The sequence below is a fragment of the Salvelinus alpinus genome, chromosome 13 (genome assembly GCF_045679555.1).
Source record: "Salvelinus alpinus chromosome 13, SLU_Salpinus.1, whole genome shotgun sequence".
Lineage (NCBI taxonomy): Eukaryota > Metazoa > Chordata > Actinopteri > Salmoniformes > Salmonidae > Salvelinus > Salvelinus alpinus.
The window spans coordinates 9,719,328-9,733,149 of NC_092098.1; positions in this window are offsets into that span (position 1 = coordinate 9,719,328).

Here is a 13,822-nt window from a genome sequence, read left to right on the forward strand (position 1 = left end):
AAATAGATATAGTGACCCAAGAAAAAAAATAAGAAAAAAATAAATAATAATAATAATTGTCCGATATACTTATTCAGATAGCAGCCGATAAGACAGCTAACGGTTAGCGGGCCCCAGATGAGCGTTCAGGTAACGTCGGGACGGAGGTGCCAGTTGGATAACTCCCTCGGGCAGATAACGTCGGCAGTCAGTCGTGAAGGCCCGGTGGGGCTCCGTATCTGCAGCAACAACAAAACAACAAAAAAACGGGTCCGGATAGGTGGCTGTAGCCCAGGAATGGCTGATGGAACTCCTCAGCTGGCTAGCTCCGGAATGATTTGAGTTTGCTCCGGGATCGACGTAAGCCAGTAGTCACACGGTTTGCAGCTAGCTAGCTGCAAATGTCCAGAGCCTGCGGCTGAAATCCGGGGAAACTGAGAGAAAAAAAGTCCCGGAATGCTCCGGTCCGAGTCGCGTTGCACAAAAGTGCCGGTAGATTATCGAGCTAAAGGAATAGCTGATGACCACAAAACGTGGGCAGCTGAAACACCAACGCTAGCCAGCAGACCGGCTAATTTCTGGGCAGCTACAGATTAGCTTCTGGCTAGCTATCGGATAGCTTCTGGTTAGCTTTCTGGCTAGCTTCTGAATTAGCCCCTGGCTAGCTTCCACGGTGGTTTTTCAGATTTGAGGTAAATAATACTTTTTTGTAATTGGTGAAGCGGGTTGCAGGAAAGCTTTTGCAGGGAAGCTTTTGTAGTTGAGTTCTTGGATAATAAAATATATAAAAGATATGCGAAGAAAGGTGTAAATATATATATATACAGGACACGACAATACGAAACAGAAATGACGTCTGAACTGCTAAGCCATCTTGGCTTTATTAAGTATGCTCTCTCTAATTCTCTCCTTCTCTCTTTCTTTCTTTCTCTTAACCATTATATACAAGCTCACAGTAATTTATTGGTGTGGTGGTTCATTTCTGCATTATCAAATGAGAGACAAAACTTATCACATACGTCAGAGTTATACTTAAACTAAATCTTTATTCACTTATAAGGAGAGCGGGTCACACAAACAATTGAATGATGTGAGTACTCTGCAATAACGATGGCTGGTCAACGAACCACCCTTAGATGATTTGTTGAGGCCCCAACACAAAGGATACAAAGATGTTTTAAAGCAAAGATACACCCACTTAGTCTACATGACAAACAACATGTGTGGAATGGGTCACAAGGTGAGACTTGATAAATGAGAAAGGAGTATCTCCCCACCAGATAGCATTAGCTATGAAGACTCTTCTTATTGTAGAGTTTGGCCCCTAAAACGAGGCTCTGAACTTATGCCTGGTACTTCATAATACAGAAACACCAGCTCATTCTATGGCATAAATTGTGACCTCCAGATACCCCTATCTGAAGTAAAACCCATGTCCTTGACCCCACGCCTAGACGAGGTCACTGAGGGGAGTGAGCCTCTGGGTCATACACTATCCCAGGATAGGTGAAACATCAGAGATGACGTACAATGGTTCCAGACACTACCCCACACATCCAGTCTCAGACCTCTCCCAAGGCCGAAGGAGGGAGTGACTGGGCACAGAAATTGTGGAGACAAGTAATTGGTTCCTCATTAATCACACCATTCCTTCAAAATCAAATCAAATGTATTTATATAGCCCTTCGTACATCAGCTGATATTTACATTTACATTTACATTTAAGTCATTTAGCAGACGCTCTTATCCAGAGCGACTTACAAATTGGTGCATTCACCTTATGATATCCAGTGGAACAACCACTTTACAATAGTGCATCTAACTCTTTTAAGGGGGGGGGGGGGGGGGGGGTTAGAAGGATTACTTTATCCTATCCTAGGTATTCCTTAAAGAGGTGGGGTTTCAGGTGTCTCCGGAAGGTGGTGATTGACTCCGCTGACCTGGCGTCGTGAGGGAGTTTGTTCCACCATTGGGGTGCCAGAGCAGCGAACAGTTTTGACTGGGCTGAGCGGGAACTGTACTTCCTCAGAGGTAGGGAGGCGAGCAGGCCAGAGGTGGATGAACGCAGTGCCCTTGTTTGGGTGTAGGGCCTGATCAGAGCCTGAAGGTACGGAGGTGCCGTTCCCCTCACAGCTCCGTAGGCAAGCACCATGGTCTTGTAGCGGATGCGAGCTTCAACTGGAAGCCAGTGGAGAGAGCGGAGGAGCGGGGTGACGTGAGAGAACTTGGGAAAGTTGAACACCAGACGGGCTGCGGCGTTCTGGATGAGTTGTAGGGGTTTAATGGCACAGGCAGGGAGCCCAGCCAACAGCGAGTTGCAGTAATCCAGACGGGAGATGACAAGTGCCTGGATTAGGACCTGCGCCGCTTCCTGCGTGAGGCAGGGTCGTACTCTGCGAATGTTGTAGAGCATGAACCTACAGGAACGGGTCACCGCCTTGATGTTAGTTGAGAACGACAGGGTGTTGTCCAGGATCACGCCAAGGTTCTTAGCACTCTGGGAGGAGGACACAATGGAGTTGTCAACCGTGATGGCGAGATCATGGAACGGGCAGTCCTTCCCCGGGAGGAAGAGCAGCTCCGTCTTGCCGAGGTTCAGCTTGAGGTGGTGATCCGTCATCCACACTGATATGTCTGCCAGACATGCAGAGATGCGATTCACCACCTGGTTATCAGAGGGGGGAAAGGAGAAGATTAATTGTGTGTCGTCTGCATAGCAATGATAGGAGAGACCATGTGAGGATATGACAGAGCCAAGTGACTTGGTGTATAGCGAGAATAGGAGAGGGCCTAGAACAGAACCCTGGGGGACACCAGTGGTGAGAGCACGTGGTGCGGAGACAGATTCTCGCCACGCCACCTGGTAGGAGCGACCTGTCAGGTAGGACGCAATCCAAGCGTGGACCTTGCCGGAGATGCCCAGCTCGGAGAGGGTGGAGAGGAGGATCTGATTGTTCACAGTATCAAAGGCAGCCGATAGGTCTAGAAGGATGAGAGCAGAGGAGAGAGAGTTAGCTTTAGCAGTGCGGAGCGCCTCCGTGACACAGAGAAGAGCAGTCTCAGTTGAATGACTAGTCTTGAAACCTGACTGATTTGGATCAAGAAGGTCATTCTGAGAGAGATAGCAGGAGAGCTGGCCAAGGACGGCACGTTCAAGAGTTTTGGAGAGAAAAGAAAGAAGGGATACTGGTCTGTAGTTATTGACATCGGAGGGATCGAGTGTAGGTTTTTTCAGAAGGGGTGCAACTCTCGCTCTCTTGAAGACGGAAGGGACGTAGCCAGCGGTCAAGGATGAGTTGATGAGCGAGGTGAGGTAAGGGAGAAGGTCTCCGGAAATGGTCTGGAGAAGAGAGGAGGGGATAGGGTCAAGCGGGCAGGTTGTTGGGCGGCCGGCCGTCACAAGACGCGAGATTTCATCTGGAGAGAGAGGGGAGAAAGAGGTCAAAGCACAGGGTAGGGCAGTGTGAGCAGAACCAGCGGTGTCGTTTGACTTAGCAAACGAGGATCGGATGTCGTCGACCTTCTTTTCAAAATGGTTGACGAAGTCATCCGCAGAGAGGGAGGAGGGGGGAGGAGGGGGAGGAGGATTCAGGAGGGAGGAGAAGGTGGCAAAGAGCTTCCTAGGGTTAGAGGCAGATGCTTGGAATTTAGAGTGGTAGAAATTGGCTTTAGCAGCAGAGACAGAAGAGGAGAATGTAGAGAGGAGGGAGTGAAAGGATGCCAGGTCCGCAGGGAGGCGAGTTTTCCTCCATTTCCGCTCGGCTGCCCGGAGCCCTGTTCTGTGAGCTCGCAATGAGTCGTCGAGCCACGGAGCAGGAGGGGAGGACCGAGCCGGCCTGGAGGATAGGGGACATAGAGAGTCAAAGGATGCAGAAAGGGAGGAGAGGAGGGTTGAGGAGGCAGAATCAGGAGATAGGTTGGAGAAGTTTTGAGCAGAGGGAAGAGATGATAGGATGGAAGAGGAGAGAGTAGCGGGGGAGAGAGAGCGAAGGTTGGGACGGCGCGATACCATCCGAGTAGGGGCAGTGTGGGAAGTGTTGGATGAGAGCGAGAGGGAAAAGGATACAAGGTAGTTGATATCTCAAAGTGCTGTACAGAAACCCAGCCTAAAACCCCAAACAGCAAGCAATGCAGATGTAGAAGCACGGTGGCTAGGAAAAACTCCCTAGAAAGGCCAAAACCTAGGAAGAAACCTAGAGAGGAACCAGGCTATGAGGGGTGGCCAGTCCTCTTCTGGCTGTGCCGGGTGGAGATTATATCAGATCATGGCCAAGATGTTCAAATGTTCATAAATGACCAGCATGTTCAAATAATAATAATCACAGTAGTTATCGAGGGTGCAGCAAGTCAGCACCTCAGGAGTAAATGTCAGTTGGCTTTTCATAGCCGATCATTAAGAGTATCTCTACCGCTCCTGCGGTCTCTAGAGAGTTGAAAACAGCAGGTCTGGGACAGGTAGCACGTCCGGTGAACAGGTCAGGGTTCCATAGCCGCAGGCAGAACAGTTGAAACTGGAGCAGCAGCAAGGCCAGGTGGACTGGGGACAGCAAGGAGTCATCATGCCCGGTAGTCCTGACGCATGGTCCTAGGGCTCAGGTCCTCCGAGAGAGAGAAAGAAAGAGAGAAGGAGAGAATTAGAGAGAGCATACTTAAATTCACACAGGACACCGGATAAGACAGGAGAAGTCCTCCAGATATAACAAACTGACCCTAGTCCCCCGACACATAAACTACTGCAGCATAAATACTGGAGGCTGAGACAGGAGGGGTCAGGAGACACTGTGGCCCCATCCGATGATACCCCCGGACAGGGCCAAACAGGAAGGATATAACCCCACCCACTTTGCCAAAGCACAGCCCCCACACCACTAGAGGGATATCTTCAACCACCAACTTACCATCCTGAGACAAGGCCGAGTATAGCCCACAAAGATCTCCGCCACGGCACAAACCAAGGGGGGGCGCCAACCCAGACAGGAAGATCACGTCAGTGACTCAACCCACTCAAGTGACGCACCCCTCCTAGGGACGGCATGAAAGAGCACCAGTAAGCCAGTGACTCAGCCCCTGTAATAGGGTTAGAGGCAGAGAATCCCAGTGGAGAGTGGGGAACCAGCCAGGCAGAGACAGCAAGGGCGGTTCGTTGCTCCAGAGCCTTTCCGTTCACCTTCACACTCCTGGGCCAGACTACACTCAATCATATGACCTACTGAAGAGATGAGTCTTCAGTAAAGACTTAAAGGTTGAGACCGAGTCTGCGTCTCTCACATGGGTAGGCAGACCATTCCATAAAAATTGAGATCTATAGGAGAAAGCCCTGCCTCCAGCTGTTTGCTTAGAAATTCTAGGGACAATTAGGAGGCCTGCGTCTTGTGACCGTAGCGTACATGTAGGTATGTACGGCAGGACCAACTCGGAAAGATAGGTAGGAGCAAGTGTAACGGATGTGAAATGGCTAGCTAGTTAGCGGTGGTGCGCACTAGCAGCCTTTCAGTCGGTTACGTCACTTGCTCTGAAACCTAGAAGTAGTGGTTCCCCCAAGGGCCGTGGCTTTTGTGGAGCGATGGGTAACGACGCTTCGTGGGTGTCAGTTGTTGATGTGTGCAGAGGGTCCCTGGTTCGCGCCCGGGTCGGGGCGAGGGGACGGTCTAAAGTTATACTGTTACACAAGCCCATGTAACACTTTGTAGGTTAACAGTAAAACCTTGAAATCAGCCCTTGCCTTAACAGGAAGCCAGTGTAGGGAAGCTAGCACTGGAGTAATATGATCAAATGTTTTGGTTCTAGTCAGGATTCTAGCAGCCGTATTTAGCACTAACTGAAGTTTATTTAGTGCTTTAGCCGGAAAGTAGAGCATTGCAGTAGTCTAACCTAGAAGTAACAAAAGCATGGATTAATTTTTCTGCATCATTTTTGACAGAAAGATTCTGATTTTTGCAATGTTACGTAGATGGAAAAAAGCTGTCCTTGAAACAGTCTTGATATGTTCGTCAAAAGAGAGATCAGGGTCCAGAGTAACGCCGAGGTCCTTCACAGTTTTATTTGAGACAACTTTACAACCATCAAGATTAATTGTCAGATTCAACAGAAGATCTCTTTGTTTCTTGGGACCTAGAACAAGCATCTCTGTTTTGTCCGAGTTTAAAAGTAGAACGTTTTCAGCCATCCACTTCCTTATGTCTAAAACACAGGCTTCTAGCGAGGGCAATTTTGGGGCTTCACCATGTTTCATTGAAATGTACAGCTGTGTGTCATCCGCATAGCAGTGAAAGTTAACATTATGTTTTCGAATGACATCCCCAAGAGGTAAAATATATAGTGAAAACAATAGTGGTCCTAAAACGGAACCTTGAGGAACACCGAAATGTACAGTTGATTTGTCAGAGGACAAACCATTCACAGAGACAAACTGATATCTTTCCAACAGATAAGATCTAAACCAGGCCAGAACTTGTCCGTGTAGACCAATTTGGGTTTCCAATCTCTCCAAAAGAATGTGGTGATCGATGGTATCAAAGGCAGCACTAAGGTCTAGTAGCACGAGGACAGATGCAGAGCCTCTGATGCCATTAAAAGGTCATTTACCACCTTCACAAGTGCAGTCTCAGTGCTATGATGGGGTCTAAAACCAGACTGAAGCATTTCGTATACATTGTTTGTCTTCAGGAAGGCAGTGAGTTACTGCGCAACAGCTTTTTCTAGAATTTTTGAGAGGAATTTTTTATATTTTCTGGGTCACGGTTTGGCCTTTTCAAGAGAGGCTTTATTACTGCCACTTTTAGTGAGTTTGTTACACATCCGGTGGATAGAGAGCCGTTTATTATGTTCAACATAGGAGGGCCGAGCACAGGAAGCAGCTCTTTCAGTAGTTTAGTTGGAATAGGGTCCAGTATGCAGCTTGAAGGTTTAGAGGCCATGATTATTTTCATCATTGTGTCAAGAGATATAGTACTAAAACACTTAAGTGTCTCTCTTGATCCTAGGTCCTGGCAGAGTTGTGCAGACTCAGGACAGCTGAGCTTTGGAGGAATACGCAGATTTAAAGAGGAGTCCGTAATTTGCTTTCTAATGATCATGATCTTTTCCTCAAAGAAGTTCATGAATTTATTACTGCTGAAGTGAAAGCCATCCTCACTTGGGGAATGCTGCTTTTTAGTTAGCTTTGCGACAGTATCAAAAATAAATTTAGGATTGTTCTTATTTTCCTCAATTAAGTTGAAAAAATAGGATGATCGAGCAGCAGTGAGGGCTCTTCGATATTGCACGGTACTGTCTTTCCAAGCTAGTCGGAAGACTTCCAGTTTGGTGTGGCGCCATTTCCGTTCCAATTTTCTGGAAGCTTGCTTCAGAGCTTGGGTATTTTCTGTATACCAGGGAGCTAGTTTCTTATGACAAATGTTTTTAGTTTTTATGGGTGCGACTGCATCTAGGGTATTGCGCACGGTTAAATTGAGTTCCTCAGTTAGGTGGTTAACTGATTTTTGTCCTCTGACGTCCTTGGGTAGGCAGAAGGAGTCTGGAAGGGCATCAAGGTATCTTTGTGTTGTCTGAGAATTTATAGCACGACTTTTGATGCTCCTTGGTTGGGGTCTGAGCAGATTATTTGTTGCGATTGCAAACGTAATAAAATGGTGGTCCGATAGTCCAGGATTATGAGGAAAAACATTAAGATCTACAACATTTATTCCATGGGACAAAACTAGGTCCAGAGTATGACTGTGGCAGTGAGTAGGTCCAGAGACATGTTGGACAAAACCCACTGAGTCGATGATGGCTCCGAAAGCCTTTTGGAGTGGGTCTGTGGACTTTTCCATGTGAATATTAAAATCACCAAAAATGTGAATATTATCTGCTATGACTACAAGGTCCGATAGGAATTCAGGGAACTCAGTGAGGAACGCTGTATATGGCCCAGGAGGCCTGTAAACAGTAGCTATAAAAAGTGATTGAGTAGGCTGCATAGATTTCATGACTAGAAGCTCAAAAGACGAAAACTTGTAGTTTTTTGGGGAAATTGAAATTTGCTATCGTAAATGTTAGCAACACCTCCGCCTTTGCGGGATGCACGGGGGATATGGTCACTAGTGTAACACAGTAAATTCATCAGGCTTAAGCCATGTTTCAGTCAGGCCAATCACATCAAGATTATGATCAGTGATTAGTTCATTGACTATAACTGCCTTTGAAGTGAGGGATCTAACATTAAGTAGCCCTATTTTGAGATGTGAGGTATCACGATCTCTTTCAATAATGGCAGGAATGGAGGAGGTCTTCACATGGTTTGTAATAGGTAAAGATACATATCCACATATGAAGACAACATTCCCTCCTGTCCTCTTCTCTTTCTGATATTCTACAGGTGATAGACAAGCCTGACTTCTCCCCTCTCTGGGCCCCAGGTGACTGAGGCCCATATGAGGGAGGAAGTGCATCTGCCATCACCAGGGTCCGAAGGGATACATTCTAATAAGAGTTCAACAGTTTCAATCATATAAGCATATTATGTAGATCATATCAATTTAATTATCTATGTTACCGAGCTAATTCTGATTATTCCGCCACATTGGGTAAACCAACGTTTCCGCACCACTGTGCCTTATTCAGGGTAATGTCATGAATGCTTGAACCAGGTTATGTAGACAGTGGAATTAGTGCAAACAATGACAATAGTGAGGGGTGTGTCATCTTTATTAGGGTGATGAGAATGATTTTTTAAAATTAAGACAGTTTACAGCATGTTGAATATATTAGGCTATCATATTGCAATAACTAGATATTGTACATAGTATTAGCATCAACATAAATTATTTAATCTTTGTCACATGTAATATTTTGATTCAACCGTAATGCACAATATGCAGAAAAAATCGATAGTAATCCTGTAAGACTAACATAAATTTATTTCAAGAATATTATAGTAATACTCTAGTAATTACTATAGAAATCTGGGATTGTTATGTCCAACCGGTAATACATCCTGTCCCCCGTGGACTGGCTCGCACGTAAAGCATCTTCCATTCAGTCTGCAAAGGCATCATTTCCTTCCTTTAATGGCGGGCAGTCGGGGAAAAAAACGGGGGGGAAATTCTTAATATAACACCATTAACCCAACCCCATTTTCGGACAAGGGAGTTAAGTCAAGGATGTGAAACATTCTAAATTGTCAGAAAAAAAAAAAAAATGGTGGTGGAAAATTGTGTTTTATTAAGACGTACACATTTTTTCAGACGGCCTGCCATTAAAGCCTGGTATCGGAGTTGTTGGCTAGAGCACACGTTCACAGACCAGAGTGGGCACATTCGCTATTAAAATGCTATTTATTTTGGTGACAAAACGATCAGTAGCCTAGAGTTAAAAATGTGATTCCAAACCAATTTACTTATATTTTTTATTTGGTACATGGAAATTTAACCACAAAAGTTATATGAACCCGGACTGACACTCGAACGGCGACAATCCAGTGGACGAGTTCAGCAGTGTGTTATGAGCATATTCAGCCCAGACGAGGAACTTGCTCCAGTTGATGGCCTGAGACAAAACAGCGGAGGAACTTCTCCAGTTCCTGGTTGGTCCGCTCAGTTTGCCCATTAGACTGTGGGTGGAACCGTGAGGAGAGACTCACCGACGCCCCCAACAGGGAGCAGAAGGCTTTCCAATACTGAGTGACGAACTAGGGCCCACGGTCCAAGACAATGTCCTGGGGAAGTCCATGTAGTCGAAAGACATTGGTAATCATGAGATCAGCGGTCTCCTTTGCCGAGTGCTACTTGGGTAAGGCGATGAAATAGGCTGTATTGGAGAACCAATCGACGACCAGCAGGATAGTGGTAAGCCCTTGGGATGGAGGTAACCGTGTGATAAAGTCTACAGACAGGTGGGACCAGGGCCGGTTGGGGATGGGCAGAGGTTGTAGCAACCCAGCAAGTCGCTGTCTTGAGGAATTGCTTTGGGCACACATCCTCAATCATGTTGGGCCACTAAAATTTTAGCCTCAGGAACTCCAGTGTCCGATTAACCCCTGGATGCCCAGTTCATTTAGAGGAGTGTCCCCATTGTAGTATTCAATAACGGGCTGATCGCGGAACATAAAGTCTGTTATTGGGACCCAGCCGGGGTCAGGTTCTCGGGTCTGTGCTTGTCGTACCGTGGTCTCAATACTCCAGACCACGGGAGCCACAATGCGGGAGCTTGGGATGATGGGCTCGTAAATCCCTCTTCTCGTTAGAGATCTCGTGTTGGCTTCTGCTTTCTGATTCTTGGATCCCGGGCGATAGGCTAGAGTGAAGTTTAACCTTTTATAAAAGCATTCAACCTCTTGGCTTCTTGAAAGGAGACCAAGTTCTTATGGTCCGTCAAGATCACGAAAGGATGAGTTACCCCCTCCAACCGGTGTCTCCAACCCTCAAGGGCCCACTTGACTGCCAAGAGCTCCCGGTTGCCTACATCGTAGTTGCATTCCACTGGTGAGAACCGCTTGGAAAGAAACAGTCTCTTGTCCCCCTCGTTCCGCTGTGAAAGGACCGCCCCTGCTTCGTTGTCCGAGGCGTCCACCTCTACCACGAAGAGACGAGTAGGATCAGGATGAACAGGGATGGGTCCGGAAGTGAAACATCCCTTGAGCTCCACGAATGCCCTGTCAGCCTCAGGGGGTCCAGCCAAAACGGGTCTGGGACTTGCGGGTTAGGGCCATGAGAGGCGCTGCCACCACACCACAGTTGTGTATAAAACGCCTGTAAAAATGGGCAAATCTGAGGAACCGCTGGACTTGTTTGAGTGAGGCGGGACGGGGCCAGTCGGTGGCTGCCGTAACCTTAACAGCGTCCATTTGGATTCCGGCAGTAGAGATAATGTGGCCCAGGAAAGAGACTTGGGATACATGGAACTCACACTTCTCTATCTTGACGTATAGTTGACTCTGCAGGAGGCATTTCAGGACTTGGCGGACGTGCAGGATTTGTTCTGAAAGGGTCTTGGAGAATAGCAGGATGTCGTTGAAGTAAACAAAGACAAACCGATTCAACATATCCCTTAGAGTGTCATTGACCAATGCTTGGAAGACTGCCGGTGAGTTTGATAATCTGAATGGCATAACTAAATACTCATAGTGGCCACTATGGGTGTTAAAGGCAGTTTTCAATTCATCTCCCTCCCTGATTCTCACCAGATTGTAAGCATTGTGGAGGTCCAGTTTGGTGAAGAATTGGACCCCTTGGGCCAGATCCTAGGAGGCGGACATTAGAGGGTAACAATTCTTAATCGTAATCCTGTTCAGCCCTCTGTAATTGATGCAGGGACGCAGACCTCCATCCTTCTTTCCCACAAAGAAGAAGCCTGCACCAGCTGTGGATGTTGAGGAGTGAATGAAACCTGCCTCCAGCGACTCCCGGATGTAATTGTCCATGACTGCTGCGTCAGAGGTCGAGAGGGAGTAAAGACTGCCCCGGGGAGGGGTGGAGCCGGGTAGGAGTTCTGTGGTGCAGTCGTATGGACAATGAGGAGGGAGGGTGGCGGCTTGCCTCTTACTGAAGGCCTCCCGGAGGTCGAATTATTCAGGAGGGAGAGCGGAGAAGTCTTGGTCTTCAATGGATGCAGGAGGACATGGCAAGGCGAGGTGAGGCTTTTGGTGGGGGTCTTAGACATTAAGTCTGGCAGTTCTTACCCGTTTAGTAGGTGTCCCGTAGACCAGGCGAATAGTGGGTTATGTAGAGCTAGCCAGGGGTACTCTAGGATAAGGGGGTTCTCAGGAGCAGTGATCAAAAGAAAACTAGGAGTCTCTAAGTGGTTCACCCCAACCTGAGGTAGAATGGGCTTGGTCTGATATTCCACCTGGCCAGAGCCAATGGGGCATCCATCGAGTGCTTGAATCTGCAGAGGCATGGAACATTTCACACAGGGGATTTGTAATTCTCTGGCGAAGTCTTGATCAATGAAATTATCTGCGACCCCGGAGTGCACAAAGGCTTGAATCTGGTGCTGATGGTTGTCCCAGTGGACGGTTGCGGGTAGTGAGAGATGGCAACTGGGTAGCCGGGGTGTAAACGCACAGCTCGTCAGGGTCTCCCCTTGTCCTGGCGAGCCCTGGCATTTCCCGTCAGCTCTGGGCATGTAGCACAGAGATGGCCGAGACCTCCGCAGTAGCGGCAGCAGCCTTCGCGAAAGCGCCTGTCACGCTCCTGTGGGCAGACGTGTGCATCTCAGCTGCATGGGCTCCTCAATGCTGGGCTTGAGTGCTCAGGAAACCGGGATACTGGGGTGGTGTCAAAAAGGTGCTGTCTCACACTTTCTCAGAGGCGTTTGTCAACCCTGATTGCCAGCGTTATGAGGGACACGAGGTCCTCTCCCAGTTCCCAAGAGGCCAGTTTATTCTTTGAGTTAGACAGACCCTGGTGGAAAGCGGTAACCAGTGCCTCTGTATTCCACTCACTCTCGGCGGCGAGGGTGCGGAACTCAATGGCGAAGTCAGCCACTGGTCTGGCCCCTTGGCGGATGTTGAACAGTCGGCTGGCCACTTCTCGTCCGGCGACTGGGTGGTGGAAGAATCGTCGCAGTGAAGGCTAATATGGAGCTGCAGAATGGTGGCTGCTGTTCCCGAACTTCTGTTGCCCACGCCAGGGCCTTGCCCGAGAGTAGAGAGATGATGTAGGCGATCATGGCCCGATCGGTGTGGAACGAGGAGGACTGTAGCTCATCATACCGCTCGGGGGCTGGGATCTTGGGTTCCCGGTGCAGGTTCCCTGGAAGAACTACGGCAACGCCTGTAGCACTGGGCGATGAGACTTGGGCATTGACTCCTCCTGGGTTGGGGTTGGACTGTGGTTGGAGGGAATCGGTAAGTGCCTGGAGGGTCTCTGATATTTGGGAGAGTTGTTCTTGCTGCCGCCCCAGCAGTGCTCCTTGGTGGGTTATAACATTCTAGATCTGGGTGATCTCTGCCGGGTCCATGTTGGAGGCAGAAGCTTGCTGTGATGGGGTGAGGTTGGACCCAGGTGCAGAGAAGATACCAGATGAGGAATCAGTGGTTAAGCATAAATGTAAATACTTTACTGAGAAACGGTAACAGAAGGATCACAGTAACACTGGGAAAACAACAAACACAAAGTCTCAAAAACTCACACGGGAGACAAACGCACACGGCAACCAAATCAAGCTTCTGCAAAGGCAAACAGAAAACACACCTCTCTTAACAGGGAAATCATAATTAGTAATAGGACACACCAGAGTGTCATTAATGTCTCTAGGACGGTCTCTGTCGCGCTCTGGTGACAGGTGCAAACATTCTTTCGCCAATTGGATGTAAAGTTGTAATGTAAACATTACTGAGAGAGCGCTACTCACCAGAGTGGAAAGCAGTGGATGGCCCCGTCCGATAATCATCGCCGCCACGGAAGTGGGTGAGTGTTATGGTCCCATGATTTCTCTCGAGTCACCCGGTTCCAAGATGAAATTTGACTCTCCAAACATATCCAAGTCGCTATACACGATCCCCGACTCTGCTTCTGCCACGCAAGCTGTTTTAATTAGTTCCCCGCATCCAGTGCAAGCGGAAGGGATAGTTAATTGCAGTACCGAACTCCCCCTAATTAAAACGGCCTAAACCGAGCTGTCAGAAAACACAGAAAACTTTTTTCAATGTGTCAATCTGTCACGAGAATTTTTATCCCAATGTTCTAACTCAACTATTTTATAGCTTTGACCAATTCCCAGAGGTTGTAAGGCCCTGGTTAATGAAGAATTAGACAAAGTCTCAGATTCTGCAATAGATCAATACTTTATTCAGAGAGCGCTCTGTCTTCTAAATGAGAACACAATATTTTTATAACACACACACACACACACATCAGTA